The following is a 26798-nucleotide window of genomic DNA, read 5'->3' on the forward strand; positions in this document are numbered from 1 at the left end:
ACACGATGTGGTATCCAGGTTTTATTGACATAAGTTTAGGATGGCTACATAACTTATGAGTAGCAAATATACACGTTACAAGGGGGAAAAAAAGATACTATTTCACCATCTTTCTCTACCTATAAAGTCTGAGCTTTAGTTACCATGAATCCAACTATCTAGGGCTCCAGTGGAGTCATAAAAACCTCTAAAAATGACCCGATATAGCTAAAACTGTCACAAATTTCAAGTCCATTATCTCAGTACTTTCCAATGCTAAAATGAGAGCTGTGTGTTCCACTGGGAAGCTAAGAATTGACCCTTTCCAGTAAGATAAAGCTACATTTTCTAGAACAATAGGGCTAAAAGATATTACTCTGAGACATTTTTAGGAGCAGCACATTTATGTAGGAACTTGTGTTAATGGTAATAAGGAAATTGTAAGGGCATTTTGGCTTCTAATACATGTCACAAATCACTACCATATGTATCTTGTAAAATCAATTATTTTACACGCGTTTTCACTCAGAATGGAAAATATAAATTTTAAGTGCATTAGCTAATTCATCTATCTATTAGTAACAAATAATTAGATTTGGCAGTACTATTACATACAGGTATTGGGTTGTGTAACATTTTGTTTCAAAACTTCATATACATTGTTGCATTCTTAATATTACATACATAATGATCATTAAATTTTTCTTTTGGAGGGAAAAGATCAATAATTTGTGTCCCTCATGGAAAATATACATTTGAGCCAAAACCCCAGGAAGGCTATGAAAGACTCCTATTGAAATGGGAGGCCTTTGTATCAGGCATTTGAAGCGCTAGGTGTAATGTGTTATATAATTACACTTAATGCTGGCTGATACTCCAACTGTTATCCTATAATACATAACACTGACCGAAAGCAATTGAATATATTGAAAGATAACAATAAGAAATATGCTTTTTTATGATAGCACAGGCTGTTCTTAGAATCAATTGTAACACAGAGGCAAGGCGCAGCATACAGCATGTCAGGATGGTCAACTTTTTTCATCTTCTCAAGGGACATGCACAGTAACTGCTGACTGTGTCACTGGTTCCCCCTGTGACTGCAACTACATATTTCTAATTTCTTTTCACTGTAGATTCTTTTTGAAAAATGTTGCAAGCCTCATAGTGCACCCAAGAGACTAGATGATTTTTTTTTTTTTTTTTTTTTTTTTTTTTTAAAACAAAGAGCGTTCTACTAACACTCTCTTCAGGACATAAAATATTGTATTCAAGAACATAGAATTTTTGAAAATATTTTTTTAGCTCAGGTTGTGCTAGTACAAATTGCTGCTGCTACATGCAAAGAGGAAGAAACAATAGGTTTCTCATTTTTCATTTCTTCATTTTATTTTTTCTACAAATGTTTTTCCCTAGAACATACTGTTCCCATTAAGTGGACAATATTTTATAATTATAATTAAATGATACTCTCTTATACTCTTCCACAGGGAAACAAACAAACGAAAAAAAATAGCAGAGAGGAGGAAGGAAAAGCAGAATATCTGAGCTTCACTTTCAGAAAGATCAAAACTGTGAAAGATGTTCAACACCTGCAGCCCCCTACTCCTCTTCCTTCCACTGGCAAGTAGAGTGTACTCAGCGCCTCAGAGTTTGGTCTAAAAATCACTTGCTTTCTTCAGGGTGACTGGATGGCATTGATGCTGAAGAGTTTTGGAGGTTGCTTAGGGGGCCTTCAACCCACAGGGTCTGAGAAATATTACATCTAGCCTCACTGATCCTGGAGCCTCTGCACCATTCTGATGTCCCCTCACTCCATCAACATTGCTTCTGCAGGAGCTGGGCTGCCATATTGCCTGTTCCTGAAGCTGCACCGTAGCCAGAGCAAATGAGGGGAATTTAATAGCTGCACTATTTCAAGCTGCACTAACTCCCATGGGAATATCTGTTGCATGTTGAAGGAAATACATATAATGTCCCCTGCTTACATAGAGGGGTTGAACTGAGACTTTTAGTCCTAAAAGTATGCATCTGGAGCCTGCCTGCAATACCACAGACTTCCACCAGCATTGGTTAACAAGTGGCAAGGTGACTCCACACTCTCCCCAGCCCTGAATTTCCCAAAAATCTGTGTTCTGAAATGTCCAATCCTGTTCTGGAACAATCAGAGGAATGTTAAGGTCCATTGCTCCTTTAAAGAATCAACATACCAAACAGTTTGGTTTAAACACAGCACTGAATTGGTTTACATTAAAAAATAAAACAAGTATATTTAATTCCAATGAGAGAGGTTTTAAGTGAGTACAAGTATAGGAGTAAAGTCACAAATGGTTACAAGAGAAATAAAGATAAAACCCTTTCTAATTACTAAAACTTAACAAGTTAGACTTGGTTCAAGGTAAAACCTCAACTCATGTTTCCATCAAGATGGCTGACCAAACTCATAGGTCAAGATCTATACCCCAAATTCAAAGAGCTGGTATCTTTTTCTTCTGAGGTTAATGACAGATAACTTGGAGAGAGGGTTTGGTCCTTGTCTTTTATAATTCAATGACTCTTAAATGAATTCATCTGAAGGATACTGCCAGATAAAAGTCTATTTTCAGTGTGAGGTAGGCAACATGGAATCTGTCTTGAAGGAAGTTTCCTTCTGCTTCTTCTCCTGCTGAAGTTGTGTCTGCTAAAATACATTTTTTTTTTTTTTTTTTTTTTTTAGTTCCGGCCCCCTCCAGTGCAATTGAATGAACGTTAGACATGTGAGTGTCAATCTCCTTCCCTGCCCTGATAATGTGAGGTTTGTCTTGTTAGCTTGATGGGTCTGTTTATGTGATATGTAAATGCATTCTCATTGTCTTTTAGAGTACTATGGAAATAACTCCAATAACTTGGTACACAGTTGCTTGCACCTACATTATGCAATGATACTAATAAACTATGAGTCATGAGCTTTCCTTTGACATCTTTCATGACATTTACCAAATACTTTTTATAACATTAAAGAATTGGGTATACTTGAACAAGCTAATTTTGCTGCAGTTCATTACCATATATCTGGGTACCACTTGTCCTCTGCCCTTGGACTGTTCTTAATGTCACATAACCCCAAACAGCACAGGATTGAAAAAATTCTATCTGAGAAAGGAAAGAGGAGAAAAAAGCAGCTATTGGTAAAATGGTTGGGACAGCTGATAAGTTTAACAGCTGGGTGGAAACTTCTCAACTTTGATATTTAGCCATGAAAGAAAACAATGACCTCTGCAAAGAGAGAAAAGATGAACGGCATTTATATTATTTTGCCCAGCAATGCCAGCTATGTTTTTCAACCACAAAGCAGCATGGATTTTAGAATACAACTAGTTAAGTGCTTGAATGACCCTGAGGCCTGGAAATACAATACCCACACAGCTGGAACAGTATCAGTGAAGACACCCCTTTTGAAATACCCTTTGGCATTAAGAAATAGATTTTCACACTACAACAAGGCTATTACTTGTCCATACCCACATTACTGAATTATATGAACAATACCATTGCTAGTCATCTGGGACTGCTTGAGGTCGTCATGAACTACAAGTCTGTGGGTAGAAAAGTTAAGACTTAAATCCTCCGATGTTCCTTATGCATTTTCTACTGGTGAGGAGGTACCTAATATTTTGAGTTTGGGCCTCAAACACAGTGTCAAAAATCCCCTTCTTAGCTGACATTACAGGGTGTTCCAATTCCTTGCATCCCTGTTACACTGAATCCCCATCCGAGGAATCAGTTTTTCACCGTCGGTTATGATGAAATGCATTACGTACCTATCAGTAAACACTATCAACATCGTTACCATTGACATAAAGACAGTCCAGAACACACCTCTCATTTTATTTCAGCAAGGTCATCATCAAGCTGTACCTGCACTCTTAGATAGACTGGGGTTTTTAAAAACCAAAATGTTATGGTGACCCTAAAAAATTATGGGGACCCTAATCTGTACAGAAACTATGACAAAACTCAGACTGGATATGTCCTCCCTGAATATCATGGGGCCGCTGTGATGTATGGGGCTGGCATGGGTGAAATATTCCATAGCCTCTTTTGAAAAAGCAGTGCCATTTTTGAGGAAGGAGCTACAGGTTTAAATGTAAAAACAGCACTCAAAACATAGCCAGAGGTATGGTAAACCATGTCTCCCAAGTTGGTCTGGGAAAGATGGGTAATCTGGCTTCACAGTAGAGATGGGGGCTGATGTATATTTAAAAGGAGGAAGCTTAAGAGAAAGAGAAATGCATCATACCTGCGATGCACAAGTCCTCCAAAACACTTTAAAAGAAAGGGCCATGCAGGACCAGCCATAGGTGAAAGACCAAAAGGAAGCCTGGGAGAAAGAGGAAATGATATCACCTGGTAAGAGATTTTTAATCAACATGGCTTTTGAAGAATGTAGCAAATCCAAAGTAGCCCCAATGCTGACCAGCGTTGGGGAAAAACAAAAAACATCAAAGTACAGCCTCGATCAGTCATTACAGATGCTGCCCTGTTCGACTTCATTATACCAGGGAATGGCATAGATTGTATGAATTTAAACTACAAGTTACTGTAACTTTGTGGAAGATTGTAAAAAGATTGGATCACTCTCAATGGGGCCTGGTGAATTACACTCTGGCTTCTGCTTTCAGTCAGTTGGATGTTACTTTGGGAGACTGCTTCATAAGCCAAAGCAACCATTGTTACCCTTACAGAGCCTTTGTAGAATTAGTACTCAATTACAGTGATGACACCCTTGTCACACAATCTTTCTCTAGCCTGATTTACAAAGACGCTCCCATACAGCACAAATCAATGGAGCTAGATGGCGAGAATCAAGAGTTTGTGAGGTGGGCAAACCTGATGATCCAGAGGAGAAAGACAGAGCTGTTGGATCATCTGCACAGTGACATTTTTTTGTTGAACGGTGTGGATGTGAAACGTAAACTGAAATGAAGTAAAGATGCCTTCTGCTTAATGGGAAATGAGACCAAAGGCTTTAAACCACAGGGTATATCAGTGTCCATTTTTGTGAGGAAAGTATGGGTGACTCCAGGCATCTGTCTAGGGCATGCAGAGGCCCTGCATACTGCTAATGAGAACTACTCTGTGGACCATATGGGAATGAATGTGTTTAGCATCCCCAGAGGCAGCAGGATCAGTAACTGGGAGATCCTGTTCCTGGGGCAGTTACCTAGAATGCATGTCCTTGGGTTTGTGAATAATGATGCCTTTAGTGGAAATTACACTAAAAACCCTTTTGACTTTAAACATTACAATATTATTGTGTGGCCTGGTATGTGCATGGTGAGCACATAACAGCTAAGCCTCTGCAACCAGACTTTGAGGCCAGGAACTGCAGGAGAGTACATGAATCTGGTACAGACAGCTGGTAAACACATGAAAGATCATTTTCTGTTTTTTCTTAGAGAAAAATACCCTTATTTGCTATTGATTTTTGTTCCTTACGAAAGAAGACTGCTGCATCTCTATCTTTTGTGGGATGTTCTCCCCTGAGTCTATGCTATAGGCCAGGACTAGATCGTTCAAACTGTCACAGTTGATCTTTTCAGTTTGCTATGTATAGGGTAATTCCTTTGACTTTCATATAGGCCTTTCCTCCAGACAGCTTATACCTGTACGTTTTTTGACCTGCTGACTACTCCATGATGTGTTGATCTGGGAGGATGTTGCTTCAGTGGTCCCCTGAATAATTCCCGAGAGGAGGGTTCCAGTCTCCCTCTCTTTACACAAATATCACCAAGTCTGTGTCATAGTGGAGGCATTGCTTTTGCAACATATCTAACTAGTTGTATAGTTCTAAGCAGGAGTAGTCAATGGTGAAACAAGCTATGAAGATGTTCATATTGCCAGAGACCATGTTGCACTCTTTTGCATGCTTCCAACATGTGAAAGCTGTTTCATCATCGATAAACTTGCTGGATGAAACCTCATAATTGAGGGAAAATAGGTACTGCAAGTTCTTCAGGGTCTTTCTTGATGCTGGTTCTGGGTAGGTTTGTTCTTTTACTGAATTTACTCCATAGAGAATTTAAAAACAGTCTAGCAACTTCCAAGAAGTGGAAGATTGGACAAATGACTAGGGAGAAGTATAAAAATATTGCTCAGGCATGCAGGAGTGAAATCAGGAAGGCCAAATCACACTTGGAGTTGTAGCTGGCAAGAGATGTTAAGAGTAACAAGAAGGGTTTCTTCAGGTATGTTAGCAACAAGAAGAAAGTCAAGGAAAATGTGGGTCCCTTACTGAATGAGGAAGGCAACCTAGTGACAGAGGATGTGGAAAAAGCTAAAGTACTCAATGATTTTTTTGCCTCTGTCTTCACGAACAAGGTCAGCTCCCAGACTGCTGCACTGGGCAGCACAGTATGGGGAGGTGACCAGCCCTCTATGGAGAAAGAAGTGGTTTGGGACTATTTAGAAAAACTGGATGAGCACAAGTCCATGGGGCCAGATGCGCTACATCTGAGGGTGCTAAAAGAGTTGGCGGATGTGATTGCAGAGCCATTGGCCATTATCTTTGAAAACTCATGGTGGTCGGAGGAGGTCCCGGATGACTGGAAAAGGCTAATGTAGTGCCCATCTTTAAAAAAGGGAAGAAGGAGGCTCCGGGGAACTACAGGCCAGTCAGCCTCACCTCAGTGCCTGGAAAAATCATGGAGCAGGTCCTCAAGGAATCAATTCTGAAGCACTGAGAGGAGAGGAAAGTGATCAGGAACAGTCAGCATGGATTCACCAAGGGCAAGTCATGCCTGACTAACCTAATTGCCTGCTATGAGGAGATAACTGACTCTGTGGATGAGGGGAAAGCAGTGGATGTGTTATTCCTTGACTTTAGCAAAGCTTTTGATACAGTCTCCCACAGTATTCTTGCCACCAAGTTAAAGAAGTATGGGCTGGATGAATGGACTATAAGGTGGATAGAAAGCTGACTAGATCATCGGGCTCAGCGGGTAGTGATCAACGGCTCCATGTCTAGTTGGCAGCCGGTTTCAAGCAGAGTGCCCCAAGGGTCGGTCCTGGAGTTGGTTTTGTTCAATATCTTTAATGATCTGGAGGATGGCATGGACTGCACTCTCAGCTAGTTTGGAGATGACACTAAACTGGGAGGAGTGGTAGATACACTGGAGGGTAGGGATAGGATACAGAGGGACCTAGACAAATTAGAGGATTGGGCCAAAAGAAACCTGATGAGGTTCAACAAGGATAAGTGCAGAGTCCTGCACTTAAGATGGAAGAATCCCATTCACTGTTGCAGACTAGGGACCGAATGGCTAGGAAGCAGTTCTGCAGAAAAAGACCTAGGGATTACAGTGGATGAGAAGCTGGATATGAGTCAATGGTGTGCCCTTGTTGCCAAGAAGGCTAACGGCATTTTAGGCTGTATAAGTAGGGGCATTGCCAGCAGATCGAGGGACGTGATCATTCCCCTCTATTCGACATTGGTGAGGCCTCATCTGGAGTACTGTGTCCAGTTTTGGGCCCCACACTACAAAAAGGATGTGGAAAAATTGGAAAGAGTCCAGCGGAGGGCAACAAAAATGATTAGGGGGCTGGAGCACATGACTTAGGAGGAGAGGCTGAGGGAACTGGGATTGTTTAGTCTGCAGAAGAGAATGAGAGGGGATTTGATAGCTGCTTTCAACTACCTGAAAGGGGGTTCCAAAGAGCATGGCTCTAGACTGTTCTCAGTGGTACCTGATAACAGAACAAGGAGTAATGGTCTCAAGTTGCAGTGGGGGAGGTTTAGGTTGGATATTAGGAAAAACTTTTTCACTAGGAGGGTGGTGAAGCACTGGAATGGGTTACCTAGGGAGGTGGTGGAATCTCCTTCCTTAGAGGTTTTTAAGGTCGGGCTTGACAAAGCCCTGTCTGGGATGATTTAGTTGGGAATTGGCCCTGCTTTGAGCAGGGGGTTGGACTAGACGACCTCCTGAGGTCCCTTCCAACCCTGATATTCTATGATTTTATGATTCTATGAATTTAGCATAAATTAGACAAATAGCATTAGTCCCCCCCACCCAAAAATAAAAAGAGCATCCGTAGGCATCAGATCCACACTCATCACTTCCCACTCATGCTCCCATGCGGTCCTGACTACATACCCTTGTTATTTCAGATAATCAGTTTTGAGCTGTGTCTTGTAATCCCAAATCCCCTGAAGGTTGTCCCTGTCATAGGGTTCTGCATTTTCCCCCACAATAACAGGTGACATAGCCATGGAAAAAATGCCAGTTAAATTCAAAGTCTGTCTGTTTCCCATCAATGACAGTGCAACTGTCTAGAAAGTAAGGTCCCACCTGTTATTTCCCATGTATTGCATGCTGTATCTGTATATTTTCTTTGAGCAGTATACAACAGTCACTCAATAATTGGGGTTGAATATCTCTGTCTGTGATAATTGTCTGGAGGGAGAAGTGCTGACCTGTAAAAATATAAACCTGTACATATCCATGTAGACAGATCCAAGTGTTATATACTGGAAAGGATCTATAGACATTTTTATCTCTCTGAATTTATCAGGATATTTCTCTTCAATTTCTCCCATCTCTGTCATTTGAATAATCTCTTTTCTGTACAATATACAGGCCTGTCTCAAAATTTTGATATCCTGCTGACAATAATATGTGAGTTCTTTGTACAAGTCAAATGTCTTATATTGATTGTGTGGTTACCAGTCTAGAAATTCTGCTTTGTTCTCAGGCATCATGCTGATAATGCTCCACCCCTGGCATAGGCACCACATAATTTTGGCTTTTTTAAATGTTAAAAAATGTGGGTAATACCCTTTATAACCTTCAAACCCCATCAGGTGTGGTAACTTGTTAAGCTTCATAGGCAAGAAGTTAGAGTCAAAAAATTGAATGCCCAGGGCCTTAACTTTCACACTGATTAGTTTACTACCCTGAGTTATCACTTCTATGCACATCTTTTCCTTCAGTAACTGTCTAACAATGAAGTACACATCAAAACCTTTGGAATTGTGCACTGTGAATGTGTAGTCCTGGAACTTTTTGTCAATAAACGTCTTAAAGATAGAAAGACATTCATCCCCTAGGGTTTTTCAGGCTTTAGGGACATAGCAAAAATATAATTGTGCACATGTAGCCCTGTCTCCTGAGTGCATTCAAATTGTTATATGATTCAGGCTTTCTAATGTTGTCCATGAAACACAGGTGACAAGGGACACAAATGCAAAAAGAGGAACTATAAGCAGTGAAAGGGTTTGATCTCCGGTGATATAGAGAGTCACCTGTGTTTCATGGTCAACATTAGAAAGCCATTGAATCATAGGACTGGAAGGGACCTCAAGAGGTCATCTACTCCAGTCCCCCCCCCCCATTCATGGCAGGGCTAAGTATTATCTAGACCATGCCTGACAGGTGTTTGTCTAACTTGCTCTTGAAAATCTCCAATGAGATTGTGCTCTAGAAGAGGTGGCGCTGATATCTGCAAGCATGATTGTCACTGGGCAGAGTGTGGCAAAACTCACAATGATTTCTCACACCAAACAACTTTTTCACATCCACAGCCCCATAGCAATGCTCATTGTGAATCAGGCTGAGAAATGTTGTGGGATACTTTGGGTCCCCTGTTTGGAAAAAACAAACAAACACCCACCTTGTTACTCCCCATAAAGTATCACCTGCATGTTGACTTGTAAATGCTGTTCAAACACATCTCTATTTTGTTTTGATATGACCATCCAGTTTCTCATGCAGCTTTCTTGCCCTAATGATTCTGCATCTGTAAGTGTACACCCATAAAACACAGATTAGTACTAGTGTAAGTCAGGTCTACTAAATGCTGCCTCTTTTTATAGATTACTAGACTGATGAGAATAGAATTTAAAAACTCTTCAGCAGGGATTGGCAACCTCTGGCATGCGGCTTGCCAGAGTAAGCACCCTGGCGGGCCGGGCCAGTTTGTTTTCCTGCCGCGTCCGCAGGTTCGGCTGATCACGGCTCCCACTGGCCGCGGTTCACCGCTCCAGGCCAATGGGGGTGGCAGGAAGCAGCGCGGGCCGAGGGATGTGCTGGCTGCCGCTTCCCGCCACCCCCATTGGCCTGGAGTGGCGAACCGCGGCCAGTGGGAGCCACGATCGGCCGAACCTGTGGATGCGGCAGGTAAACAAACTGGCCCTGTCAGCCAGGGTGCTTACCCTGGTGGGCCGCGTGCCAAAGGTTGCCGATCCCAGCTCTAGTCAGAGCTTCAGAGACACTGCCTACAGAACTAACGAAAAACTGAGAATCTGTTCTGAAATCTTTAACAACCATTCCAACACAAAACAGCAGAATAACAAAGACAAAGCATCAGGATAACTGTTGAGGAGATTTACAGAAAACAAACAGCTATAAGTCCCCCATTTTTAAATATACACAAGTGCAGGTCAGTTCCTACCCTATTACACCTCATCCTTAATTGCCACTTTTTATAGTTTATTTACCTAAGCAATGTCTTCTCCATTCACCTTGTCTGATGGCAACTCCAACGAGCCATGGTTGCCTTCTGCCATGGGGCTGGACAATGGGTAGCCATCATGCTTGTCAGCCTGCTTCATGAGTGCTTGCACCTCATCATATGTCAAAAACTGAGCCAAAGGGCTTCCCTTGGCCTCTCCCTCCTCCTCAGAACTGTTGCTGATGTAGCACTTTCTTCACAGGCAATCAAGCTAAAACAAATTCCATAGTTCTTATGGGGGTGATGAAGCAGATCACATTTCCTCTCAGGATTTCTGAAAAATATACTCTTGAAACAGGATGGCATATTCTACACAGTGATGGTCCTTCTGGGAGTAGTGCTGCCAAATGACCAGCTGTTGAGCTCCAGAGATTGCGAGTTCCAGCCTACATCCTTGTGTTATATCTATTCTGATTGGTACACATTTCCCTTCTGAGAAGGCCAATGGAAAGCCCCCTCCAACTGGTAGAGAGTGGTGGGAATACACAACCCTTAGACCAGTAGACAGTTTGGGTTACATCTTTTGCCTGGGAAAGCTCATGCATTTGGACCAAATAGAGGTCAAGCTTCACTTTGGTGCACTGCTTTTGTAATGAGCCCCATTGGGGATTTGAACCCGGGGCCTATAGTCTTAAAAGTATAAGCTCTTATTGATTGAGCTAAAGGAGCACCTCTGTTGTTGGGTACCTACAGTCTTAACCTCTTTGTGGATTAACTACTAGCAGGAGGCAAAGATGCACACTCTCCTGGTGTAGGTTACACAAGCTATAAAAAGCAATAGCACCCAACTCCACCCCTTAACTCATTACTATCCAGAATTCTGCAGTGCTTATGTTAAGTGGCTTCTCCAAGATCCCAAAGAAGGTAGGAGAATGCTCTGGTGCTGTCACTTCACAATCCATTCCTCCCTCTGTTCTGTATTAAGATGTTTGTCATTTACATGATGTAAGGAGAGCATGGGGGCAGATCATACTAAAGTTTTGATGAGTAGAGAAGTCACAGCTTCCTGCTTGCTTTCCTTAAATGTCAGATGGTTAACGCTCCCAGTTTAGATTTTTATATGGAGTAAATTGAAAGTAACCATAGAGCAACTTCTACTGAAAGTCCACTGCGGCTCATAGGAGACAGGAGTGGGGAAGAAAAGGACCATGGATTCCACATATGCTTTATTATTATCACTGTTTATACAGATTTCTTCTAAATACCTATAGATACAGTATGAGAAAGAATGTGAATTAGGCCTTGTCTACACTACGGAGGTGAGATGATCTATGTTATGCAACTCCAGCTAGGTGAATAAAATAGCTGGAGTTGACATAGTTTAGGTCGACTTACTGTGGTGTCTACACCACTCTGAGTCAACTCTCCCATTGACTTCCCTTACACTTCTTGTTCCAGTGGAGTACCAGAGTCGACGGTAGAGCAATCTGTGGTCGATTTAGCAGGTCTTTATTAGACCTACTAAATCGACCCCCCAGTGCATCGATCACCACCCCCTCAGTTCCTTCTTATTGCCTGTGACAGTTAGCTGGAACTCCCCACTGCTCTCGCATTTGCAAGTGCATGCTTCGCAGTGTCCTTTTTTATATAAATAATTAGTGTATGTGGTAGTAGAGTAGTTCTTTATAGTCTGTGTAGATAGTTTTCATAAGTTTCCTTTGGGGGTTCTTTCCCCCCCACACACAATGTTCCCCCGGCACTGGGGTATGCCTCGGTCCCTGGGCTTTAATGGCACATAACTGCTATTTCCAAAAAGGCAAAACATAAATTAGTAACTACAAAGGCTAATAGATATACTCACTCGCTTTAGTACTTCTCTATGGGTTGATAGCTACTATATATCTTCACATAAAAGGTTTTATAATTAGGGAAAAGAGATTTAGGAAATAAAAGAGAGAAAGAAATGATTATCAGAACACCGATCGAATCAGTAAGCACAAAAAAGAAATCCATACAATTAAAGCATCAGAGATTAAAGATGTCTGAGATATAAACTCATTTTGGAATAAGTGAACTAAACTGAGTAACATAAAAACTGATATTGATTTAGCCATATATTGTGACAAAATAAGAAGTGATCCTTTTTATCAAATCATCAGAACAGTTTAAAAGGAATGAAACAAAAATAGTTAACGTAAACTTTATACAATTAAAAAACATATTAGGCTCCTGTTAATTGAGGAAAAATAAAAAAACCTCAAATATGAATAGAGGGGACATATGTGATATTCAGTGAAATACAGATCATATAATGTATAACAAACTAAATTGCAGGATACTATAATAATTTTTAATTTTTCAACCTGGTCATACAGTAGTACCTCAGTTACGAATACCTCGGGAATGGAGGTTGTTCATAATTCTGAAATGTGCGTAAATCTGAAAAAAACATTATGGTTGTTCTTCCAAAAGTTTACAACTGAACATTGATTTAATACAGCTTTGAAACTTTACTATGCGGAAGAAAAATGCTGTGTTTAACCATCTTAATTTAAATAAACAAGCACAGAAACAGTTTCCTTACCTTGTCAAAAAATTTTTTTAAATTTTCTCTTCATATTTTTAGTAGTTTGTTTAACACAGTACTGTACTGTACAGTATTTGCTTTTTTTATTTTGTCTCTGCTGCCTGATTGTGTACTTCTGGTTCCAAATGAGATGTGTGATTGACTGGTCAATTTGTAACTCTGTTGTTTGTAACTGAGGTTCTACTGTATTCCTAATATATGGTCAGAAATACTCATTATGTCAGTGTTAAGAAATCCTAATTTAATTAATCCAAATAACTGCAACAGTATGTGGATAAGTAACAATACTGTCATGCCATTTTGTTGTATTATAAAATTAGACTATTTCAAAGTTCATTAATGAGAATGTCATTCCTTATAAATGTCACATTAAATTTCTTCTCAACCCAAGCTGAATATTAAATGGTTATTATTTTTCACATCTTCTGAATCATTTTTGTACTTACACATAACAAACATAGGGAAAATATTCTCCTGCTTTCCCTAAGAACATTTATCCCTATTTGGGATCTGCTTAAAGGAAAGCATTCACAGGGGGTATTAAATGCATGTAAAATTCAAACAACTTGGAAATGTAATAGTTCAAGTTGAGTTGCCAACTGAAAGATGGATTTTACTTTTCTTTGATATTCATAAATATCCGTATCACTTCGCCAAACATTCTAGGAGATTCTTTATTTCTCATTAACAGTTAAGTTGCTCTGAATTTCTTCTTTATAGTGACTGCTAGTTATTACTTAGTATTTTTTGTATTTGTGTACAGCATTGGCCAAAGGCCCCTGTCAGTATCTGGGCTTCATTGTACTAAGTGCCATAAAAACATAGGTTCCCATCCTCAAAATACTTACATACACTTAACTTTACCACTCTGACTAGTTCCATAGAAATCAATGGGATTACTCAGGGAACATAATAACATAAGAATGGCCATACTGGGTCAGACCAAAGGTCCATTTAGCCCAGTATCCTGTCTTTCAACAGTGGTCAATGTTAGCTGACCCAGAGGGAATGAACAGAACAGGTAATCAAGTCATCCATCCCCTGTCACCCATTCCCAGCTTCTGGCAAACAGAAGTAGGGACACCATCCCTACCCATCCTGGCTAATAGCCATTGATGGACCTAAACTCTATGAATTTACCTAACCTCTATGAAGTTCTTTTTTGAACCCTGTTATAGTCTTCCCTTCACAACATCCTCTGGCAAGGAGTTCCACAGGTTGACTGTGCATTGTGTGGAAAAAAAATACTTCCTTTTGTTTGTTTTAAACCTGCTGCTGATTAATTTCTTTTGGTGGCCCTTAGTTCTCTTATCAGAAAGAGTAAATAACACTTCTTATTTATTTTCTCAAAACCAGTCATGATTTTATAGACCTCTATCATGTCCCCCATTAGTTGTCTCTTTTCCAAGCTGAAAAGTCCCAGTCTTATTACTCTCTCCTCATATGGCAGATGTTCCACACCCCTAATCATTTGTTGCCCTTTTCTCAACCTTTTTGAAGTCCAATACATCTTTTTTGAGATAGGGTGACCACATCTGCACGTAGTATTCAAGATGTGGGTGTACCATGGATTTATATAGAGGCAATATGATATTTTCTGTCTTATTACCTATCCCTTTCTTAATGATTCCCAACATTCTCTTCACTTTTTGACTGCCGCTGCACATTGAGTGTATGTTTTCAGAGAACTATCCACAATGACTCGAAGATCTCTTTGAGTGGTAACAGCTAATTTAGACCCCATCATTTTCTATACACAGTTGGGACTATGTTTTCCCATGTGCATTACTTTGCATTTATCAACATTGAATTTCATCTGCCATTTTGTTGCCCAGTCTATTTTGAGAGATCCTTTTGTGACTTCGCAGTCTGCCTAGGACTTAAATATCTTGAATAGTTTTGTATCATCTGCAAATTTTACCACCTCACTGTTTACCCCTTTTTCCATATCATTTATGAATATGTTAAAAAGGACTGGGCCCTATACAGACCCCTGGGGAAAACCACTATTTACCTTTCCACATTCTGAAAATTGACCATTTATTCTTATCCTTTGTTTCCTATTCTTCCCTCTTTTCCCATGGCTGCTTTCTTTGCTTAAGAGCTTTTGGTGAGGGACTTTGTCAAAGGCTTTCTGAAAATCTAAATTACACTATATCCACTAGATCCCCTTGTCCACATGCATGTTGACCCCCTCAAATAATTCTAGTAGATTCGTAAGGCATGATTTCCCTTTACAAAAACTGTGTAGACTATTCCCCAACAAATTATGTTCAACTATGTGTCTGACCATTTTGTTCTTGACAATAGTTTCAACAAGTTCAGCCAGTACTGAAATCAGGCTTACCGGCCTGTAATTGCCGGGGTCTCCTCTGGAGCCCTTTTTAAAAATTGGCATCATATTAGCCCTCCTCCAGTCATTTGGTACAGAAGCTGATTTAAATGATAGGTTACAGATGACAGTTAGTAGTCCTGCAATTTCACATTTGAGTTCCTTCAGAATTCTTGAGTAAATACCATGTGGTCCTGGTGACTTATTGCTGTTTAGTTTATCAATTTGTTCCAAAACCTCCTCTAATGAGATCTCAATCTGGCACAGTTCCTCAGATTTGTCACCTAAAAGAATGGCTCAAGTTTGAGAATCTCCCTCACATCCTCAACTGTGAAGACCGATGCAAATAATTCATTTCATTTCTCCTCAATGGCATTATTGCCCATAAGTGCTCCTTTAGCATTTTGATCATCCAGTGGTCCCACTGGTTGTTTAGCAGGCTTCCTGCTTCTATTTTCCTCATTAGGTTTAACTTCCACTTTTTAAAGGATGTCTTTTTGCCTCTCACTGCTTCTTTTACTTTGTTGTTTAGCCAGGGTGGTTCTTTTTTTGTTCTTAGTATGTTTTTTAATTTGGGGTATATATTTAAGTTGAGTCTCTATTATGGTATCTTTAAAAAGTTTCCATGCAACTTGCAGGGATTTTACTCTTGGTGCTGTACCTTTTAATTTCTGTTTAACTAACCTCCTCATTTTTGTGTAATTCCCCTTTCTGAAATTAAATGCTACAGCCTTGGGGTGCTCTGGTGTTTTCCTTGCCACATGGATGTTAAATTTAATTATATTATGGTCACTATTACCAAGCGGTCCAGCTAAATTCACCTCTTGGACCTGATCCTGTGCTCCACTTAGGACTAAATCAAGAATTGCCACTCATCTTGTGGGCTCCAGGACTAGCTGCTCCAAGAAGCGGCCATTTAAGGTGTCAAGAAACTATCTCTGCACTCCTTCCAGAGGTGATATATACCCAGTCAATATGTTCATAGTTGATATTTCCCATTATTGTTGAGTTTTTTTATTTTAATAGCCTCTCTAATCTCCCTGAGCATTTCACAGTCACTGTCACCATCCTGGTCAGGTGGTCTGTAATATATCCCTACTGGTATATTCTTATTATTCAAGCGTGGAATTACTACCCATAGAGATTCTAAGGTACAGTTTGGTTCATGAAAGATTTTTACTTCATTTGATTCTACGCTATTCTATGGTAATAGAATTAAGACCATTGTGATGGGGCAAGGCCAGATGACTGTAGGAAAGTAGTGAGGAACAGGTATGTTAACCCCAAGCTAAACAAATTCCTGTTACCAGGTAACCAAATGGCAATTGCTCCAGGTTAATCAAGACACCTGGGGCCAATTAAGATAATTCTAGAAAGCAGTGGAGATAGCTAAGTTGATTGAGACATCTGAAGCCAATCAAGAGCTGGCTGGAACTAGTTAAAAGCCTCCCAGTTAGTAAATTAGGCATGCATGTCAGGAGCTGCTGGAGAAACTGGGCAGGACAAATCCTATCAGACAGAAGGCCCTGAGGTAAGGGTGAAGTAGATGTTGAGGAAGTGACCCAGGGAATTGTACTCATCTTATTTCAAAACAGCTACCAATAGCTGCTACTATTAGGGTCCCTGGGTTGGAACCCGGAGTAGAGGGCATTCCTGGGCTTCCTCTTCCCCTCTGGCACTATCTCCCTGATTAATCACAGAGACTGTGCAAGGGAGGGTTGCTTCTTCCCACCTCCCTTTCTGGCTTATGATGAAAAATGGCTCAACAGGCCGTCCCTTTTGCCTTGAGAGAGAAGGGCTACATGGAGGGTCACAGTGAGCCTCTGAGGCTAGCGTAGTCTGCCTGGAAGCACGGGACCCACTGAGACAAGGTTGAAGCTTTGTCACACCATGCATAAATATTTTCAGGATTATAGCCAGGAGACATACCCCAAGAAGATTAACTCTATGGCCCTGATCCTGCAATGAGCTCCATACACAAAGATTTCTATACCTGGGTGGAGCCCAGTGATATCAGCTGGAATTTGTGCAGGTGGAAAGGATGTGGTTTCTTGCTGCATCAAGGCCTAAGACAAAGCATACAAAGAGCTGTGGAACAAGGTTCAGCAAATGTATCAAGGTTTGGGGTAGGGGTGGCAGTGGTGCTCAATATGGTTTCATAAGATGGAACTGGTGAGTTGTTATTTTCCCCAGTTTTCTTTTTTAAAACCTAAGAAATTTAGATACAAAAAAAGAGCTGGATTCTATTCCTGGATCTCCCACAGATTCCAATGTAATACTGGGGACAATGTTATCATACTACATACATATAAGGGATCTAAATTAAGATTGCAGTCTTAATTCTGTCATTTCCTAACTTCACAGTGCTTGATTCAGTCACCTTAATTTTCTTTTAACAAAGTTTAATGTAATTCTCTACATATCTTTAAATACTTAATTATAGTTACAATATGTACACTGACTATACCCAACAGCGTCACAAAACATCTAGTATTACTTGGGCAATTTACTGTAGATGGGGACTTCATTTTGGTATCTTGAAGACATCAGAATTTGTAGCAAAGTTTACATTTTCCAAAAATATAGTTCTCATCTAGTCACAGAAATTAACCTAACTACTAAACTAATGGCTGACAAATTATCAAATAATGCATATCTTGTTAAAATGCTGAGATACTGCACTGGAACACTGCATAGCAGAACTATGGCTGTAAGTTCTGGGGACAATATTTGGTACCCTGGAATATTTTAATAAGGTAATTAGATCACTGCCGGGAGAGGCACATTGCATTTATTTCCTACACACTACACCCAGTAATACGAATCCATTGTAATTGGCCAATGCTTCTACTTGGCTTATGCTGAATGTACAGAAAGTAATCAGGGTTTCCACTGATTTTTAGAAAGGAAAAAGCAAACGTGAGGCAGACAAGGAAAGGCTGAGAGAATAGCTTGTAATTGCCTTTAGTTTAGGTACACTACAATATTTTCATGTAACATCAGATAGTAAAAATACCAAATAAAATCCAGGACCTGATTCTTCTATCTTACCAGCTTTACATTTATCTAATGCCACTGACTTCAATAGTTACTTCTGATTTACCTGAGATCAAAGTTAGGCCAATGGTATTTAGTACATCACAGAAGTACAACAGCAGAGCACAGTTTGTAAACTGCAGGTAAAATGCTGAGTCACTCCATTCCAATCAGATTTCATGTGGAGTCATGACCTACAAGACCCCAATTTTGGAAGAAGTAAAAATCTATAAGGCTAAATTCAGTTATGGTCTAAACAGGTTCAACTCCATTGATTTCAATATATAGTGTTTGTACCTGTATATATGAGGGATGAATTTGGTCTGGACAGAGCTTTCCCAGGGGCCAGACCAAGACAGGAATTTAGGGCTGTCACAAATCTCACCACCTTCCACTCCAAGTGCACTTTTAATTTAAAAAAATCCCAAAACCAAATGTTCAGTCTGGGGAGAAGATAAGAAAAGCAAACAACAATGACTGATGTTAGACTCATTGATAATGCATGACTGGAAGGTGCTCAGATACTATGGTAATAAGCATGGTATAATAACCTATATAGACTAGACTAGAACAGAATTATAGCATTTTGGGATGGAATTCAACTCTGTACAGAAGGTTAGCACAAGATCTATGCACAACTTAAGTTCCAGTTAAACCCTCAAAAATATGGTTTAAGAGGCACTTGAATGATCACATGGACCTGTGTGCAAGAATCAGACCCCTTGTACAAGAATCATTTTCACCCATGGTGATGCCTCTGGCTTGCTGTGTCACTTGTCTTCACTAGTGAAGAGTCTTCAATTTCTTCATTGCTTTGCCACTTGTGAACTGAAGTGTCTTCTCACTCACAAAGGTAAATGTCAAATCATAAATTTCCATATATAGAGAACATTTCAGCCGAATGTTTATCATAACTATTTTCTACCTTATTTTCTGATTGAAAAGAAAACTTAATGAGAACGGTCTTGTACATAGGTTGCAATGACTGTTTAATACATTTTCATTTATTCTTATGTCAATTTCTATTGCTCTTTTATTCTAGCTCCTATTAAAAAAAGCTTTTGGCTCTGGGGATTTCAACAATTTTGACAAATCAAAACAAGAGAGAATTTAATAAGCTGTCATGTTGAAGTCTGCACAAGAAAGTTCTGATTATGAAATGTGAAAGACAAACCTACAGGGACCTGGTCTGTTTATTTTCCTGCTCTTTCACCTGTATTCATACAAAAAATAGTAAGCACCAGATGCAGAAATAAGTGCTTAAATCAAAACATTTGGCTGATCTCTGTGCATGACTAGATTCTGTCCCTGATGTTCTCAGCTGTTTTTGCAATTTGCAGACCCGGCTATTGGACTGGTTTGCAAATCAGAAAAAAATATGAGAAGTGTTACTTCAGTCTTTTCACTATTGTAACCACATGTAAAGCATTAAAACTGCACTGGAGAAAGATGGTGGTGAATCAAGGTCCATTGTGTTATGCAGGTATTCTGGCTGTACATTTGATTTTCAGGCTACCTATAAGTGAGTAGAACTCAGCGAGAGCACAGGTGTGAGCATAGAAATTCATAGAATATAAGGGTTGGAAGAAGATAATCTAATCCAACCCCCTGCTCAAAGCAGGACCAATCACCAACTAAATCATCCCAGCTAGGGCTTTGTCAAGCCTGACCTTAAAAATCTCTAAGGAAGGAGATTCCACCACCTCCCTAGGTAATCCATTCCAGTGCTTCACCACCCTCCTAGTGAAAATTTTTTCCTAATATCCAACCTAAACCTCCCCCACTGCAAATGGAGACCATTACTCCTCGTTCTACCATTTGGTACCACTGAGAACAGTCTAGATCCATCCTCTTTGGAACCCCCTTTCAGGTAGTTGAAAGCAACTATCAAATCCACCCCCTCATTCTTTTCTTCTGCAGACGAAACAATCCCAGTTCCCTCAGCTTCTCCTCATAAGTCATGTGTTCCAACCCCCTAATCATTTTTGTTGCCCTCCGCTGGACTTTTGCAATTTTTCCACATCCTTTTTGTAGTGTGTGGCCCAAAACTGGACTCAGTACTCCAGATGAGGCCTCACCAATGCCAAATAGAGGGGAATGATCATGTCCCTCGATCTGCTGGCAGTGCCCCTACTTATACAGCCCAAAATGCCATTAGCCTTCTTGGCAACAAGGGTACACTGTTGACTCATATCCAGTTTCTCGTCCACTGTAACCCCTAGGTCCTTTTCTGCAGAACTGCTGCCTAGCCATTTGGTCCCTAGTCTGTAGCAGTGCATGGGATTCTTCCGTCCTAAGTGCAGGACTCTGCATTTGTCCTTGTTGAACCTCATCAGATTATTTTGGCCCGATCCTTTAATTTGTCTAGGTCCCTCTGTATCCTATCCCTACCCTCCAGAGTATCTACCACCCCTCCCAGTTTAGTGTCATCTTCAAACTTGCTGAGGGTGCAGTCCACGCCATCCTCCAGATCATTAATGAAGATATTGAACAAAACCGGCCGCAGGACCAACCCTTGGGGCACTCCGTTTGATACCTGCTGCCAACTAGACATGGAGCCATTGATCACTACCCGTTGAGCCCGACAATCTAGCCAGCTTTCTATCCACCTTATAGTCCATTCATCCAGCCCATACTTCTTTAATTTGCCGCGAAGAATACTGTAGGAGACCGTATCAAAAGCTTTAAAGTCATGGAATAGCATGTCCACTGCTTTCCCCTCATCCACAGAGCCAGTTATCTCATCATAGAAGGTAATTAGGTTAGTCAGGCATGACTTGTCCTTGGTGAATCCGTGCTGACTGTTCCTGATCACTTTCTTCTCCTCTAAGTGCTTCAGAATTGATTCCTTGAGGACCTGCTCCATGATTTTTCCAGGGACTGAGGTGAGGCTGTAGTTCCCCAGATCCTCCTCTTTCCCTTTTTTAAAGATGGGAACTACATTAGCCTTTTTCCAGTCATCCAGTACCTCCCCTGGTTTTCATGGTTTTCACTGACTTTCACCAAACAGCAGATACTTCAGTGTTTTCAACATAAAATAATTTATACGGGGAAGGATGTTCTCTGATGCTTAAAGCAAGTAGCTGAAAGTCAGGACACTTGGGCTATGTTTCCAGCTGTGCTGTACCTCAGTTTGCCCATCTGTAAAATACTTCTTTACTTCCCAGAGCTGTTCTACCTCTTACTGAATATTTAAGCACTTTGAAATCCTTTGGTGAAAAGTGCTAAATGTGAACTATGTATTATTATATATTAAGTTACATAAGATCAAAAAATAAAACATACTTGATATTTATATAGTGCATAATTATGTAGTAGGTTAACCATTGCAGTTCTATCATATTTATGTATTAAGTGTCATGCAATGACACAACTACATTTTCCCTCTTAGAGTGGCACCATGTAAGTTAGGAATGTCAGAGTGAGGGGTAAGAGAGACCAATATGTCCAAAGGTGTGGCCTGGTGTACACTCTTGAGATGTATGATTAAGGGGGAAAATTCCTGCATGATTTCCTATGAATATTAAGTTTGACTCAGTTTTCTTGTATGTTGCTGTGAATGCATGGAGCTAAATCAAAGAAAGCTATAAAGAGATTGTTACAGAACTAGGAAGGAAAGATACATCAACCATTCAGATACAACAGTTCCAGGTATGCACCTTCAAAGCAGCTAGCAGAACAATGTGGCCCTTACTTGGAGAAGCTACTTCCAAGCCCCAGCAAAGTTAACAGGTTTTATTTTGCCAAGACTGGAATCCTAGAAGATCAGAAGACCCTTTCTGGTTAAAAAGGTGCCCCTGGCAGAAAGGGAGGAGATTTATTTCTCTCTGAGAGAGGCAGGCAAAGATGTGTCAGTGAAAACACTGATAACCTGGAAGGACTCTGAGACAGAAGAAGAAAGCTGTAAACAGTATGGATGGTTCTCATAGCTCAGATATGGAGAATGAGGCAGATTTGCATGAACTATGGATAGTCAGTAGGACTTAGGCTCCAAGGTTCCTAAATCACTTTTGAAAACACTTAGGCTCTTAAGTCACTCTAGATGCTTTTGAAAAATTTACAATTTTTTAAATTAAGAAATGGGCCAATATTTACACCCTTTGCAATCCCTCTGTCTAAAAGTATAAGACATGACAGAATTTAGCCCAGTTTATTTTGTCTGTCTACTTTATGGTCTTCGGTAATACCCATCACTGCAGTACTTCTGTCTTGATACAAATTGCTTTCCCCTTATTGTCTGTGTATCATTGTATGCAAGCAGTAAAAGGTACTTTTACAAATACATTAAAAACTCATAAACAGCTGATGAAATTTGTCTATATAATAAACAAAACCTTGAATAATTCACCACCATTTGTGAATGATACAAATAAACTTCTGCCTATATGAGCTTTCCTGCAGTAATTGTGTTATATTAAAATGAGCCTACTAATGAAACAATGTTATTAAGCAATGAATATATTGATAAAAATTGAGGTGGAGACACAAATACAATTATGATAAGGCACTGCATACTAATGTCAACTTCAATTTTCCTTTTCAGAAGTAAAGATTTAAAATTAGGATGGTTATTGCTAGGAAGAGCAAATTTACTACATTTTTCAATAGGAAAAACACTAAGCTATAACCCTGAATAATTTGTTCAGAAATTGTTACAGGCTATTGACTTTCTGCTCAGTTTTGAATTTTCCACAAATCACTTGAAACAAATGTGCTCAACATTTATGAGGAGTACAAAAAGACTTTGGATAGAAAAGAGTTTCTACTTACTACAAGGTAATGTAAGCCACATTAATGTTAGTGGATTAACTGTCAAATGTATCTGCAAATTATAAAGTGGGCAGAAAATGTATTAAGGGTAAAGGTAATGCAATCAGCAGAAGTAGGACTATCATGTTAGCACTTATCAAAAGAAATGCTAGCAGATTATAAATTGATGGATGGGCTTTAGGAGTCCATCTGTTTGTCTGAATGAAATAAGGAATTAGAACAATGTTAGACAAGTTTAAAGTGAGTGTATGTCATCCATTTTATTCAAATAGCTTTGGGTAGCATGCAAAACACACATTGTGCCAAATCCACCACTGCTGTAACTGGGTGAAGCCTAGCAGATTTCACTGGGACTGCACCCACTTTACGCCAATGATAGATCTGGCTTGGTCTTAAACATTTAGATCAGTATTAGACAGGTACTCCTAGTTTCTTAGCAGAGAGATAATGTAAAGCTACACTTTGCCTTGTGTCAGCACAGGTATCTGTAGTGCAGTCACTTCATCTTTAATTATTACACATTTAACATAACAGAGGCAAAGTGAGAATTAAAGGAAAATGACTTTTCAGGAGCATTTTCACATATATATATATATATATATATCCTTATCATTTTTTATTTGGAAGTTAAAACATATGACAGTTATTTTTTTTTCTCTCTCTGTCTCTATAGAGTTGACTCATCCAATCTAGAGAGAGAGAGATAACATTTTCTTATTTACTAACTGCCAAATAAAGAACGACAAGGATAAAACTGGGTGTCTGAGTAAAAAATGGCAGATGAAATTCAATGTTGATAAATGCAAAGTAATCCACATTGGAAAAAATAATCCCAACTATACATTAGCTGTTACAACTCAAGAAAGAGATCTTGGAGTCATTGTGGATAGTTCTCTGAAAACATCCACTCAATGTGCAGTGGCAGTCAAAAAAAGCTAACAGAATGTTGGGCATCATTAAAAAGGGATAGATAACAAGACAAAGTATCATATTGCCTCTATAGAAATCCATGGTATGCCCACATCTTGATTACTGCATGCAGATGTGGTTGCCCCATCTAAAAAAAGAAAAGATGTATTTGAATTTGGAAAAGTTCAGAAAAGGACAACAAAAAAGAATAAGGGTTTGGAGCACAGATGAGAGATTATGAGCAGAGATTAATAAGACTGGGACTTTTCAGCTGGGAAAAGAGACAACTGAGCAGGGATATGATAGAGGTCTATAAAATCATGACTTGTGGAGAAAGTAAATAATGAAGTGTTTACTCCTTCTCATAAAGCAAAAACTAGGGGTCATCAAAGGACATTGAGAGGCAGCAGGTTTAAAATAAACAAAAGGAAGTATTACTTCACATAACACACAGTCAACCTGTGGAACTCTTTGCCAGAGGATGTTGTAAAGGCCAAGACTATAACAGCGTTAAAGAAGTAGATAAATTCATGGAGGATAGGTCCATCAATGGCCATTAGCCAGGATGGGCAGGGATGGTGTACCTAGCCTCTGTTTGCCAGAAGCTGTGAATAAGCCACAGGGGATGGATCACTTGATTACCTGTTCTGTTCATTCCCTCTAGGGCATCTGTCATTGGCCACTATCGGAAGACAGGGTACTGGCTTGATGGACCTCTGGTCTGACCCAGTATGGCAGTTCTTATGTTCAAAGGTACATCTTTTCTTTCACTTCCACTCATTGCTAAAGCTATTTGCACAGGTTTATGTCCTCCTCTAAATCTTAATTGTGGAGGTCTTGATTAGCATTTTAAAATAATGTTTGAAGTTTAAAAAATGAACATTTATTTCCAATACTGGCCTTTTTATTGATTTGATTCATTTTGGGGGTGTCCACAGTATAGTCAACTCTTGCAATTTTAAGCGCCAGCTCCTGCAATCATATGTTTATATGAAAAATTCAGCCTTTCCTTTTTTTCTTTTAACAATTTTCTATTTTCAGTTGTGGACAAAACCCTGAAAACACAAAATCTAAAGACCCAAACCCCAGAAGGCAAAACTCTTCAGGGCAGTGATAATCTTTGTTCTTAAGAACATAAGAAAGGCCATACCAGGTCAGACCAAAGGTCCATCTAGCCCAGTATCCTGTCTACCGACAGTGGCCAATGCCAGGTGCCCCAGAGGGAGTGAACCTAACAGGCAATGATCAAGTGATCTCTTTCCTGCCATCCATCTCCATCCTCTGACAGACAGAGGCTAGGGACACCATTCCTTACCCGTCCTGGCTAATAGCCATTAATGGACTTAACCACCATGAATTTATCCAGTTCTCTTTTAAACTCTGTTATAGTCCTAGCCTTCACAACCTTCTCAGGTAAGGAGTTCCACAAGTTGACTGTGCACTGCGTGAAGAAGAACTTCCTTTTATTTGTTTTAAATCTGCTGCCTATTTTCATTTGATGACCCCTAGTTCTTGTATTATGGGAATAAGTAAATAACTTTTCCTTATCCACTTTCTCCACATCACTCATGATTTTATATACCTCTCATATCCCCCCCTTAGTCTCCTCTTTTCCAAGTTGAAGAGTCCTAGCCTCTTTAATCTCTCCTCATATGGGACCCGTTCCAAACCCCTAATCATTTTAGTTGCCCTTTTCTGAACCTTTTCTAGTGCCAGTATCTTTTTTGAGATGAGGAGACCACATCTGTATGCAGTATTCAAGATGAGGGCGTACCATCGATTTATATAAGGGCAATAATATATTCTCAGTTTTATTCTCTATCGCCTTTTTAATGATTCCTAACATCCTATTTGCTTTTTTGACCGCCTCTGCACACTGCATGGACATTTTCAGAGAACTATCCACGATGATTCCAAGATCTTTTTCCTGACTTGTTGTAGCTAAATTAGCCCCCATCATATTGTATGTATAGTTCGGGTTATTTTTTCCAATGTGCATTACTTTACATTTATCCACTTAAATTTCATTTGCCATTTTGTTGCCCAATCACTTAGTTTTGTGAGATCTTTTTGAAGTTCTTCACAGTCTGCTTTGGACTTAACTATCTTTAGCAGTTTAGTATCATCTGCAAACTTTGCCACCTCACTGTTTACCCCTTTCTCCAGATCATTTATGAATAAGTTGAATAGGATCGGTCCGAGAACTGACCCTTGGGGAACACCACTAGTTACCCCTCTCCATTCTGAGAATTTACCATTTATTCCTACCCTTTGTTCCCTCTCTTTTAACCAGTTATCAATCCATGAAAGGACCTTCCCTTTTATCCCATGGCAGCTTAATTTACATAAGAGCCTTTGGTGAGGGACCTTGTCAAAGGCTTTCTGGAAATCTAAGTACACTATGTCCACTGGATCCCCTTTGTCCACATGTTTGTTGACCCCTTCAAAAAATTCTTGTTTATAAAAGTACCTGCCACAATGGGTTCCTGATTGGTGCTCCTTGGTGGTACACTAACATAAATAATAAAGCCAACCCAAAATTTATTATAACAATGCCATTCTTTTTAAGATACACTCTCACTAACACCAAGCATTCAAAAAACCGAGAGTACCCCCATCATCTCTTCCTCTGCTCAAAGAGGGCTGCAGGATCCTTTGATAATCAGAGAATCTCCCTTTGAAACTTGTTGGCTGTGATCCTTTTCCAGAAGGAAAGATTCACACTAAAACATGAAATGCTCCTGACCCTGGCTGTCC

Source organism: Malaclemys terrapin, chromosome 1 (genome assembly GCF_027887155.1).
Source record: "Malaclemys terrapin pileata isolate rMalTer1 chromosome 1, rMalTer1.hap1, whole genome shotgun sequence".
Lineage (NCBI taxonomy): Eukaryota > Metazoa > Chordata > Testudines > Emydidae > Malaclemys > Malaclemys terrapin.